The sequence below is a fragment of the Salvelinus sp. IW2-2015 genome, linkage group LG30, assembly GCF_002910315.2.
Source record: "Salvelinus sp. IW2-2015 linkage group LG30, ASM291031v2, whole genome shotgun sequence".
In the NCBI taxonomy this organism is placed as follows: Eukaryota; Metazoa; Chordata; class Actinopteri; order Salmoniformes; family Salmonidae; genus Salvelinus; species Salvelinus sp. IW2-2015.
Genome location: NC_036869.1, coordinates 9,056,167 through 9,070,129, shown reverse-complemented (window position 1 = coordinate 9,070,129; position 13,963 = coordinate 9,056,167). Strand labels below are relative to the sequence as shown.

Sequence of the window (13,963 nt, the reverse complement as noted above, 5' to 3'; positions counted from 1 at the left end):
GTGGAGACTGACTGGTTTGTTGGCGACCGTGGAGACTGACTGGTTTGTTGCCGACCGGGAGACTGACTGGTTCGTTGCCGACCGTGGAGACTGACTGGTCTCGTTGGCGACCGAGGAGACTGACTGGTTCGTTGGCCGACCGAGGAGACTGACTGGTTCGTTGGCGACCGTGGAGACGACTTGTTCGTTGGCGACCGTGGAGACTGACTGGTTCGTTGGCGACCGTGGAGACTGACTGGTTCGTTGGCGACCGTGGAGACTGACTGGTTCGTTGGCGACCGTGGAGACTGACTGGTTTGTTGGCGACCGTAAAAAAAAAAAGATTTTAAAGATGATATTTATTTTGACCATAGAGCCATACAGAGTAGTTAGCTAGCTATCATAGAGATATACAGAGAAGTTAACTAGCTACCATAGGGCCATACAGGTAGAATTAGTATATATTAGGTCACACAATCACACGTCCTCTACTGGTCCAGCACACACTGCACTTATATTGTGTCACACACACGCAATCATATACACACAAGCAAATACACACAAACATATACACACAACATACAGTGCCTGCAAAAGTATTCATCCCCCTTGGCGTTTTTCCTATTTTGTGCATTACATCCTGTAATTTAAATGGATTTTTATTTGGATTTCATGTAATGGACGTACACAAAATAGTCCGAATTGATGAAGTGAAATTTTAAAAAAATTACTTGTTTCAAAAAAAAAAAAAATTCGGAAAAGTGGTGCGTGCATATGTATTCACCCACTTTGCTATGAAGTTCCTAAATAAGTTCTGGTGCAACCAATTACCTTCAGAAGTCACATAATTAGATAAATTACACACTGGACTTTATTTAAGTGTCACATGATCTCAGTATATATACACCTGTTCCGAATGGCCCCAGAGTCTGCAACACACAAGCAAGGGGCACCACCAAGCAAGCGCCACATTGAAGACCAAGGAGCTCTCCAAACAGGTCAGGGACAAAGTTGTGGAGAAGTACAGATCAGGGTTGGGTTATAAAAAAATATCTGAAACTTTGAACGGAGCACCATTAAAATCCATTATTAAAAATGTTTAAGAATATGGCACCACAACAAACCTGCCAAGAGAGGGCCGCCAACCAAAACTCAAAGACCAGGCAATGAGGGCATTAATCAGAGAGGCAACAAAGAGACCAAAGATAACCCTGAAGGAGCTGCAAAGCTCCACAGCGGAGTTGGGAGTATCTGTCCATAGGACATATTTAAACTGGTCACTCCACAGAGCTGGGCTTTACGGAAGAGTGGCCAGAAAAAAGCCATTGCTTAAAGAAAAAAAATAAGCAAACACGTTTGGTTTTCGCCAAAGGCATGTGGGAGACTCCCCAAACATATGGAAGAAGGTTCTCTGGTCAGATGAGACTAAAATGTAGCTTTTTGGTCATCAAGGAAAACGCTATGTCTGGCGCAAACCCAACACCTCTCATCACCCCAAGAACACCATCCATTTTTCATCGGCAGGGACTGGGAAACTGGTCAGAATGGAAGGAATGATGTATGGTGCTTAATTGAGGGAAACCTTTTTTCAGTCTTCCAGAGATTTGGGACTGGGACGGAGGTTCACCTTCCAGCAGGACAATGACCCTAAGCATACTGATAAAGCAACACTCGACTGGTTTAAGGGGATACATTTAAATGTCTTGGAATGGCCTAGTCAAATTCCAGACCTCAATCCAATTGAGAATCTGTGGTATGACTTAAAGATTGCTGTACACCAGCAGAACCCATCCAACTTGAAGGAGCTGGAGCAGTTTTGCCTTGAAGAATGTGCAAAAATCCCAGTGGTCATCAAGGAAAACACTATGTCTGGCGCAAACCCCAGGGGGGGGTGAATAGTTATGCACGCTCAAGTTTTCTGTTTCTCGTCTTATTTCTTGTTTGTTTCCCCCCCAAAAAATATTTTGCATCTTCAAAGTGGTGGGCATGTTGTGTAAATCAAATTATACAAACCCCCAAAAAATCAATTTTAATTCCAGGTAGTAAGGCAACAAAATAGGAAAAATGCCAAGGGTGGGTGAGTACTTTTGCAAGCCACTGTACACACACACTAAGCACTGTTCTCAACTGTCACTGAGCTTGTGTGATCTCAATACACTACTTTATCTCCAGTCAGTTTTCCATCTAATTTAAAAAAGGGAAACCTGGTGAATATACTTCACTGCAGCGAAGGTCACACTAAAGTTGACTTCTGCAGACTGTGTGTGTGCAGATAGCCTCGTCTAACAGGTTTTCATTTATTTTTGTTTGTTGTGTGTCAGCTGTGTAACACTTGTCCCTCCCTCCTGCAGGATCGCTTACCCCTGGCTGTTGTTGGTAGCAACACCATCATCGTGGTCAACGAGAAGCGGGTGCGAGGGAGGCAGTACCCCTGGGGTGTGGCGGAAGGTGAGGAGTCATGGGTCAGAGGTCACAGTCAGGTACTGGCCTGGACACACACACACACACACACCAGTCTTTGGGTGTTATTCAATATTAGCACCAAGGTTGTCCTACACATACTGTGTCTCTGGGTTTAATTTGAAAGGTTTATGTCTGGAAGAAGTACAAGCTATCTCACCCTACTATGGGGTCAATACATTATCCGGGAAACTGCACTCTGCTTATAGTTTGTGTGTGTTGGGGGAAGTGCATCTGCAGGTGATGTTGATTTAGAGTAACAGTTCTGCTTTGCCCCTTAGGCCTGCTCTGTGTCTCAATGCAAATGCTCACATTTCTATCAATCAAATGTATTTATAAAGCCCCTCTTACATCAGTTGACGTCAGAGTGCTGTACAGAAACCAAGCCTAAAACCCCAAATGGCAAGCAATGCAGATGTAGAAGCACGGTGGCTAGGAAAAACTCCCTAGAAAGGCAGGAACCTAGGAAGAAACCTAGAGAGGAACCAGGCTATGAGGGGTGGCCAGTCCTCTTCTGGCTGTGCCYGGTGGAGATTATAACAGAACATGACCAAGATGTTCAAATGTTCATAGATAATAATAATCACAGTGGTTGTAGAGGGTGCAACAGGTCAGCACCTCAGTAGGAAATGTCAGTTTCAGAGTATCTCTACCGCACCTGGTGTCTCTAGAGAGTTGAAAACAGCAGGTCTGTGACAAGGTAGCACGTCCGGTGAACAGGTCAGGGCTCCATAGCCGCAGGCAGAACAGTTGAAACTGGAGCAGCAGCACGACCAGGTGGACTGGGGCCAGCAAGGAGGAGTCAGGCCAGGTAGTCCTGAGGCATGGTCCTGTGAGTGAGAGAGATTTAAATTCACACAGGACACCGGGTAAGACAGYAGAAATTCTCCAGATATAACAGACTGACTCTAGCCCCCCGACACAAACTATTGCAGCATAAATACTGGAGGTTGAGACAGGAGGGAGACACTGTGGCCCCGTCCGACGATACCCCTGGACAGGGCCAAACAGGCAGGATATAACCCCACCCATTTTGCCAAAGCACAGCCCCCACACCACTAGAGGGATATCTTCAACCACCAACTTACTATCCTGAGACAAGGCCGAGTATAGCCCACGAAGATCTCCCCCACGGCATGAACCCGTGGGGGCCTACCCGGACAGGAAGATCACGTTAGTGACTCAACCCACTCAAGTGACGCACCCCTCCTAGAGATGGCATGGAAGAGCACCAGTAAGCCAGTGACTCAGCCCCTGTAATAGTGTTTGAGGCAGAGAATCCCAGTGGAGAGAGCGGAACCGGCCAGGCAGAGACAGCAAGGGCGGTTTGTTGCTCCAGTGCCTTTCCGTTCACCTTCACACTCCTGAGCCAGACTACACTCAATCATAGGACCTACTGAAGAGATGAGTCTTCAATAAAGACTCTCACATAGATAGGCAGACAATTCCATAAAAATGTAGCTCTATATGAGAAAGCCCTGCCTCCGGCTGTTTGTGTAGAAATTCTAGGGGCAGTAAGGAGGCCTGCGTCTTGTGACCGTAGCGTACGTGTAGGTATGTATGGCAGGACAAAATCGAAAAGATAGGTAGGAGCAAGCCCATGTAATGCGTTGTAGGTTAGCAGTAAAACCTTCAAATCAGCCCGAGCCGAAGCCGGCGTAGAGTCCCATCTACGTTTCTAGTTTCAGCTCACATAGTTGAAGTGACACAAGTATTTACATGGCTGCAAAAAGTGTATTAAAATGCAACACTATTCCTATACTAAACATTAGATTACTAGAACCAGGTTAAGTTCAGTAGCCTCCTGCCTAACAGTTGACATTTAGAGGTATGTTGTGTTATCAACATAGACTTGTTATGTTTTCTCTGGCCCTGTGTGTGTCTTGAGTGATAAAACTCTGTCTGCTAATACTCAGCATTATCTACTGGTGACATAATGACCATGGAATGTTCTAAACAAATAGAGTAGCACTTATGTCATATTGCATACAGCGAACATGACATTTGTTAATGTCTAAAAAAATGACAAGCGTTGAGATCGTATGACTGTTGCTATGTATCAACTTGTAACTATTTAGTTCTACTTCCACTCAATAGAACAGGCCCTTTTAGATGGAGAGGTGTGTTTTGAGCAGGCAGTCCTGTATGTAGATGAGACGTGTTCTACTCAACAGGATATGTGTGTTCAGTTCTCTTTGATGCTAGACAAACAGACAGAATGAAAGGAAGCTGCAGGAGCACAAATACAATATTTTTCCACTACCTAAAAAAACCCAGAATGCATCCGACTAAGAAATATGTGCGCGCAGGAATGAAACAGCTCACGGGGAGAGATGAATTGAGAGCATTGATTTGAAAGAGGACAGGTTCACCATTTTAACACGCGGCTCTTGTTCATGCCTCTCTGCATCTCGTCTTCTTCACTCAAACTGACTTGATGGGTACAACTTGGACGTGCATATCCTTGGTTTTTCTTTAATATAACCTCATGTTAAGAATCGTTGTAAATTAGTCTACAATCTACAGCACTGTTCTTAGTAGAGTAGACATGTTTATGAAGTTTAGCTAGCTCTTCTGAACTTTAACTTCATGACCCCAGCAGTCATCACCCCAGAGCTCAAATCACACACACGCACACATGAATACCCTCTAACCCCATAACTTCTTCATGTCCCCCCTCTGCTCCCCACTGTTTTCTACCGCTGCATGAGTATATGGTCAAATCAGTTGTACCCTAAACTCTACCATTCAGATACAGCTCTTTATCTCTGTCTATGATGGTCTTTGATCTGTAATGAGTTATGTGTGTGGCTGTAGTTCTGGATTAGACAGAGTTGTGTGCTCTCGACAGGATGAAATGTGGTTACTACTACTAGAGAATACCTCTGTGGTTCCATGTTACCCGCCCATGGGGAGGGAGTTTTGGAATTTAAAAAATGTTTCGGGCACCACGTAAGTGTGTAAATATAGAGAGGGCGGGAGAGGGCAAGGCCACTGTTCAGCTTTGTGATCCACTCCCTACAGCAGTCAAACAGAAACCTCAGAGGAGCTAGTGTATGTGGTAGAGTATGTGGTGTCTGGCACCGCCCTGTGGCTGCTGACAGTATTACACCCATACACTCCTCCCTGTCTACTCCCCACAGCTCTCTAGGAAAATATCCCAATTGTGTCTTCCCTGGAGCTGAGCCTAGCTCTCTAGCGCGCTCTCTCTCCTGTGACTGCCACACCCCCTGGTGGCTACTGACTGTACTCTCTCTAACTCTTTCTCCGTTCTCTCTCTCCCCTCTCTCTGTAGTGGAGAATGGAGAGCACTGTGACTTCACCATCCTGAGGAACATGCTCATCAGGTACCGTTACAGCACACACACTCTCCTCTGCATTATGGTCATGCCCCACTGAGTGTCCTGGTTTAAATGCTGCATGAGCAGCAGCAGATGGTAGGGAGATTATGGTGCCAGTTTTCAGTGCAATGTCAATCCTCACTGCTCTCTCTGACTGTTTAAATGGATTTTAATGTCACTATTGTTTTTTACTGTAAAGTGTATTGCTGTGGTTCATTTTAGTTGGAATAAAGTTGTATTTGATTTCAGTGGTTCTGTCTTCTTGTTCCAGAACTTACATTTCGTCTAAATAAAGTTTTAATTTGATTTTGATCCAGAACTCACATGCAGGACTTGAAAGACGTGACCAACAATGTCCACTATGAGAACTACCGCAGCAGGAAGCTAGCAGCCGTCACATACAACGGCGTGGACAACAACAAGAACAAGGGACCAATGACCAAGTGAGTACTAACCAAAAGTTGACTAAAGGTGTTTGTATGTGGTTCTGTTTTCCATTTCTCTCCATTCCAGGTCTTCTGTAACAGTGTGGATGAAGGGAAGGAGATGAGGACCTGCACTAACGCAATCCACTCCTCTGATCACAGGGACTAACAGTCATCCACACACAACCCAGCATCTGGGCTGGATCTAACACAGTCTCATAAGCCTGAGCCACTGCTAATTCACAGCCAAGTATAGAGAACCTCACTAAAATGATGCACTGTAATATCACATTAACCACCAGCATCCATTAGCTAGCTAATAGCGCTCTAACGCATGGTCATCATAATATCAGCATGCTAAGTGTGTGTATGTTTCTGTTTTTTTTAGATTTGACACAAATGAAGGCATGTAAGTGTCATTTCAGTTCTTCAAGAACCCCTTGTTAGCTATGTTTCTATACTCTCCTCTGTTTTTCCCTCGTACAGATATGTGTTGTATAGAGATGCTGTTCTTTATTTGACGCTAGAGGCCCCTACCAGGTCATGAAATGGATATCATTCTACGGCAATCTAGCAAACTGCCCAGTCTTCATTGAATACTTGTTGGCTGAATAGTCTCCAATAGTCTTCCTGGAAAATTGTATTTGTTGTCCTGTGAAGGGGCTCTTGCTTTCTTTGTGAGCTTCACTCAGCGTCCGTACCAGTAGAGCTTCACTCAGCGTCCGTACCAGTAGAGCTTGTTGGTGACTTGGCGTTCACTAACTCAGCGACGCAATGGCTTGGCTTTACTAACACAGACAGAAATGGCTATTGAATCGCTGGGTCTTCCTCTCCCATGTTCCTCCTCATCCTTCTCCAGGCATAAGTGTATGCAAGAGAGATCGTGACAGGAATTTCCACCCTGGCCCAAAGTCTGAGTTTGACTGCTCTGGGTTGGGGTGCAAGGCTTTAGACTGATGGATGTTGTGTGTGCACATGCCTCAACCTTGCAGGAGTCCATTGGCCCAGATGGAGGAGGAGAGGAGGGAGCACGTGGCCAAGATGATGAAGATGGAGATGGAAATGGAACAGGTGTTTGAGATGAAGGTCAAGGAGAAGATCCAGAAGCTCAAAGACTCTGAGCAAGAGGTACAGGAACCTAACAGAACACCTTCACACCACTCAATCAAATCACTAAAATACTCTGTTTGTTCCCATGTTTATTAGTGTATTTTCCATAGAGCAATCTCACTAAAAAGACGCACCACCGTTTTGAATGGTTAAATTGATTTAATTAACAGAAATATAGATAATAGGCCTTATCTTACCTAAAGTTAACACTACAAAATGCATCATTAGTAATTCAACATGGGTACAGTCCATAGAGGGCTTGAGCTGTCAGAGGATGATTTAGAGGCAGACAGGAAGCCCATCACTGCAGGTCCAACACCCTCAGAATGGCTTCCAGTTTCTCATCAGAAAAGAGACACTGCTGGTCACTCCTCCCACTCCAAAGCCTTTCTCCTCTCATGCTGCATGATTCTGTCCAGGGTCTATCTCACTGTCGCTCTGTAAAAGAGAAACATACTCCTCACCTCCGTGTACCAGTCAACCAGAAGGTTCTGCTCCTGCTCAGACGGGTGCTGGCTGTGTTCAAGGACAAGGGTCACATGTCTGAGCTGGGATGTCCAGTACTGCTCACACTGCCAGAGACCCGGGCTGTCTCCCTCAATCTCTGCTATCCATGATGCCATCCATGGTACAGCCTGGACAATCTGAGTTCCAAATCAACATTGGCGCCTAACATTCTAAATTCAAAACGTTCTACTGAAGTTGCTCTATTTAATTGTGATATCATCATATTCAAATGTAAATGTATTCTTAGGATTTAGAATCACCTAGGGAACGGCAGAATGCTTTCAAATCATCACCAACTCTTGACTCTTTGCAGCAGACATGATGAAATGTTTTAATATGGTCATAGCTGTGATTACATCATACACACACACACACACACACACACACACACACACACACACACACACGACTCCAGCCATGCAAATGGTGCAAACTGTCCTGTGTCCGGTGTCCTGTCTGCAGCTCCAGCGGCGCCACGAGCAGATGAAGAAGAATCTGGAGGCCCAGCATAAGGAGCTGGAGGAGAAGAGACGCCAGCTGGAGGATGAGAAGAACAACTGGGAGGCACAGCAGAGGGTGCTGGAGCAACAGAAACTAGACTCCTCCAGGTACAACACACTACTACAACACATACATACATTTCTATACAACAGCATTACATGGAGTCAACCATGAACAATTATTCAACCAATTTTTGTGGTGTTGTATAATACAGTATTTATTTTTCTACTCATCCTGTACCTTCATAGAATATGATGGAATATTACTTAGTGTCCATTTGTTGAGAAACAGACTTGTTTCAAAGGTTGGAGGAAAGGGCAGAGATCAAAACACACACACACCCTTTGAGACAATACACACCTGTTGAAAGTCTGAAAACGGCACAGGGCTCTTCCGCTAGCGGAACCCCCCCCCCCCAACATTCCACTGAAAAAAGGCATATATTTTTTGGAAATATTTAACTTTCACAAGTCCAATACAGCAAATGAAAGATAAACATCTTGTGAATCCAGCCAGCTTTCACAAAACCCACAAATAGAGATAAAATTAATCACTAACCTTTGAACATCTTTATCAGATGACACTCATATGACATCATGTTACACAATACATTTATGTTTTGTTCGATAATGTGCATATTTATAGCCACAAATCTTGGTTTACATTGGCGCCATGTTCAGAAATGCCTCCAAAATATCCAGAGTAATTACAGAGAGCCACGTGAAATAACAGAAATACTCATCATAAAACTTTGATGAAAGATACATGTTTTACATATAATTAAAGATACACTGGTTCTTAATGCAACCGCTGTGTCAGATAAAAATAAAAAAAACTTTTGTAAAAAGCACACCATGCAATAATCTGAGACGGCGCTCAGCCATTCTCCGCCATGTTGGAGTCAACAGAAATACGAAATTACATCATAAATATTTCCTTACCTTTGATCTTTCATCAGAATGCAGTGCCAGGAATCCTAGTTCCACAATAAATCGTTGTTTTGTTTTATAATGTCCATTACTTCTGTCGAATTAGCAACTTTGGCTAGCATGTGTAGGACACATGTCTAAACACTTGCGCAATTGAACGAAAACGTCGAACGAAAWCTTCAWAAAGTGATATTAKAAGTCGAATAAACTGGTCAAACTCAGTTGAGAATCAATCTTCAGGATGTTTTTATCATATATATCCAATAACGTCCCAACCGGAGCATTTCTTCATGTCTATATAACTCATGGCAAACATGGACATCACATGCCTAGCGTGCATGGCCAGGAACTGGCAATCTGCCAGACCATTCACTCCAATAGCTCTCATCCGGCCCCACATCATGCTATTGGCTTCATTCAACGTTCTACTGACTGTTGACATCTAGTGGAAGGCGTATGAAGTGTATACAGATCCATAAATGACAGAGATTTGAATAGGCGATGACTTTACCATCGACCCATTTCAGATTTTTCACTTCCTGTTTGGAAGTTTGCCTGCCAAATGAGTTCTGTTATACTCTCAGACATAATTCAAACGGTTTTAGAAACTTCAGAGTGTTTTCTATCCAATAGTAATAATAATATGCATATATTATCATCTGGAACAGAGTAGGAGGCCGTTCAATTTGGGCACCAATTCATCCAAAAGTGAAAATGCTGTCCCCTATCCCAAACAAGTTAATCAACATAGCTCTCTCTCTCTCGCCCTACAGGACCTTGGAAAAGAACAAAAAAAAGAAGATATTTTAAAAGTATTGCAGGAGGACCACCATGTAACAATGTACTAGTTGCCAATTTACCAGCCTCTACTGTCAGTTTGCCTGTCGACCAACAACCTGTTACTGTGTGTATGTGTGACGGAGCAGCGTGGTCTGTCTGGGGGAAGTTGGTTCTAACTGGGGGAGAGAGGGTCCTCCATTAAACTCAAACTCACTTTCAGACAGACTCAGTCCTGGAACATGCTATATCACTATACTATTTCTCCTTTTCTCTCTCTCCCTCTTTTTTATTTTATTTATATATGTATTTTCTTCCTGAAGTGGTCACATTAGATGGTTGTACAATCATGTTTTGTGGTTCAGTGACACACAGAAAAACAAAACACACCGGTATCAGCTCTTTCATGATTTCAGAAAGTATTTTTTTTATTTTATACCCCAGAATGCCACAACTATTTTTCTTTCACTTTTTCTCTTTCTAGTTAATGACCTTGGAGACAGTTCGCACTGCTATGTTGTAGTGTTCTATTTAACGCCAAATGACCAAACGGCAGAGTAGGAAGCTACTCACCTCAAGCTACACACCTCAGGCGTTTTGTTTTATAACGGTTTTGTTATTTAGTTGTCGCTTTTATTTTTGTAATCCTGATCCCAAAATGATATGCTCTTCCATCTCTTGTAATTTAGATGATCTAGCCATGGACGGCATGTTAGAACATTTGATTTATTATTATTTTTGGTCCTTTATTATATTGGCCCTGCTACAGTAATCATTTGTTCATTATTCGTTTCATGTTTGTTTGCAGGTGTTTCCCATTCTGGTCTTGGAGGTCTACTGTGCACACTGGATTTCACTCCAGCTGACACGTAGTAGGCCCCCTTGACCACGGCTAGGAAACCCTGTTTTAGAAGACTGTGGGGAGGAATGATTGGTTGTTGACTCAACCCGTTAACACAACCCTATTGTTGTTATTGTTGTTTACTTACAATTTCCAATAGCTGTAAATAAACAAGTCTATATTGACTGTAATAAACAACTGTGGGGTTCCCTTCCCAAACATCACATTTAACTCTGTTCATGTCCTGCATCTCTATTTTTTATTTGTCTTTTGTTTTTATAGTCCTGTAATAAACTTGTGATGATACAACCCAGCGTGGTTTTATTGAAGGTTTTTGTTAAAATGGAAGGGAATTACTGTGGGAAGATGTGGCTTAGCTCACCTTCGAGTCAAATTACAAGCCATAAACTGTCTTCTGAAATGTATTGTCCTTCTCACCAAGATGCACGCTATATTTCACCAGCAGGGGGCAGTGAATAACTACTGACTCCGTCATATCCCAAAAAGCAGGGATCATCAACTAAACTCAGCAAAAAAAGCAACGTCCTTTTTTCAGGACCCTGACTTCCGAAGATAATTCGCAACAATCCAAATAACTTCACAGATCTTCATTGTAAAGTGTTTAAACACTGTTTCCCATGCTTGTTCAAAGAACCATAAACAATTAACATGCACCTGTGGAACGGCCGTGAAGACTAACAGCTTACAGACGGTAGGCAATTAAGGTCACAGTTATGAAAACTTAGGACACTAAAGAGGCCTTTCTACTGACTCTAGAAAAACATCAACTAGATTCAGCCATGGGATGATTTTGTTTATTGAGCAAATGGTCTGGGGGCTAGAACATAATTACAAATAATTCGTAGGATTGTAAATTGACCACAAGAACCCAATCAGATATATTTGACTAAAACAAAATTATTTATAACCTTGCTTACATTTGTATATGATTACCGGTCTTTGTGCTCGTCTCCACCCCCCTCCAGGTGTCGCCCATCTTCCCCATTATCCCCTGTGTATTTATACCTGTGTTCTCTGTTTGTCTGTTGCCAGTTCGTTTTGTTCGTGAAATCTACCAGCGTTTGTTCCCCTGCTCCTGTTTGTTTCTTGCTCCTGTTTCCTAGTCCTTCCTGGTTTTGACACTTCTGCCTGCCCCGACCCTGAGCCTGCTTGCCATTCTATACCTTGCCACATCTCACTTGATTATTGACCCCTGCCTGCCTGACCCTGAGACTGCCTGCCGTTCTGGACTCTTTGCACATTCTCTGGATTACTGACCCCTGCCCGCCTTTGACCTGTCGTTTGCCTGGCCCTGTATTAGAAATAAACTTTTGTTTCTTTGACACTGTCTGCATCTGGGTCATACCTGAAACCTGATAGTACGAACTGGCCATGACTGACCCAGTAGACTCGGACTCTCTCCGTAACGCCATCTCCTCCCAAGGAGCCACCATTGGAAGGCACGAGGAGTTTGCTTCGTGGTCTTATGGAGGGGTTCCAGACCTTGGCCGAACGCCACGACCAAGCATTGAACACATTTCTGGAGCAATTCCGTGGGTTGTCTACTATGCAGCCTACCACGACGGTAACCTCCCAGCCCCTCAGTAACCCAGCTGTTAGTGCGCCGTTTCCCGGGAACCCCGCTTACCTTCACCGGAGTGCTTCGATGGAGAGTCGGGCACCTGTTGGGTGTTTCTCGCTCAGTATTCACTCATCATCGAGCTACAGCCCTCCTCCTTCCCCGCAGACTGCTCTAAGATAGCCTACCTCATCACGTTGATGTCCGGGAGGGCTCTCGCCTGGGCTACGGCAATATGGGAACAACAGTCGGCCGTATGCTCCACCATTCCCGCGGAGTACCAGGACCTCCGGGAGGTGCTCAGTAAGGCCCAGGCCTCTTTGCTGCCACCACACCGACCTTATGACTGCAGGATTGATCTTCTCCCAGGTACCACTACACCCCGAGGACGACTGTACTCTCTGTCGGGTCCGGAGACCAAGGCTATGGAGACCTACATTGAGGACTCCCTAGCTGCTGGGTTCATCTGTCCTTCTGCCTCCCCTGCCGGCGCAGGGTTCTTTTTTGTGGAGAAGGACAAAACCCTGTGCCCGTCCATCGACTACTGAGGTCTCAACGGCATCACGGTGAAGAACCGCTACCCGCTACCTCTCATCTCCTCTGCCTTCGAGCCGCTCCAGGGGGCCACAGTGTTCTCCAAGCTGGACTTACGGAACGCCTACCACCTGGTGCCGATACGGGAAGTGGACGACTGGAAGACTGCCTTCAACACGGCCAGCAGCCACTACAAGTACCTGGTCGTGCCTTTTGACCTTACCCACGCCCCTACTGTGTTTCAAGCTCTGGTTAATGATGTTCTCCGTGACATGTTGAAACGATTCGTCTTCGCCAACCTCAATGACATCCTCATCTTCTCCTGCCCTACCCAAGAATACGTGCTCTACATCTCCACAGGTTCTCCAACACTTCCTGGAGAACCAGCTTTTTGTAAAAGCAGAGAAGTGCGAATTCCATCGCTCCACCATCCCCTTTCTGGATTACATCATCGCTGCAGGGAGCGTACAGATGGATCTCGGGAAGGTGAGAGCGGTAGGCTGGGGCCAATCCACTATGTCCAGAGTACAGCTGCAGCGTTTCCTGGGTTTCGCYAACTTTTATCGCCTGGCTTTCCCCCCTGTCTGCCCTCACCTCTCCCAAGGTTCCATTCACGTGGTCCCCAGCTGCTGACCAGGTGTTCCGGGATCTCAAACACCGCTTCAAACAGCTCCCATCTTGTTTCATCCTGACCGTCCCGCCAGTTCGTGGTGGAGGCCGATGCTTCAGATGCGCCTCAACGCCACAGAGAGGACCTACAATGTCGGGAATCGGGAGCTTCTCGCAGTAAAGATAGAGAAGTGGAGGCACTGGCATTCATTGTGTGGACCAACCACAAGAACCTGGAATATCTCCGCACCGCCAAGCACCTCAATTCCAGGCAGGCTAGGTGGGCCCTACTCTTCACCCGGTTCAATTTCTCCCTCTCTTACCGGCCGGGATCCAAGAATGTCAAGCTGGATGCGCTGTCATGGTGCTAT

General features: G+C 44.9%; 1 pseudogene; it reads left to right on the top strand.

The window, feature by feature from the left end:
* LOC111955225 (septin-7-like) overlaps nt 1-10,618 on the top strand; it is a 48,854-nt pseudogene extending 38,236 nt beyond the window's left edge.
* The last annotated feature ends 3,345 nt before the right edge of the window (nt 10,619-13,963 follow it).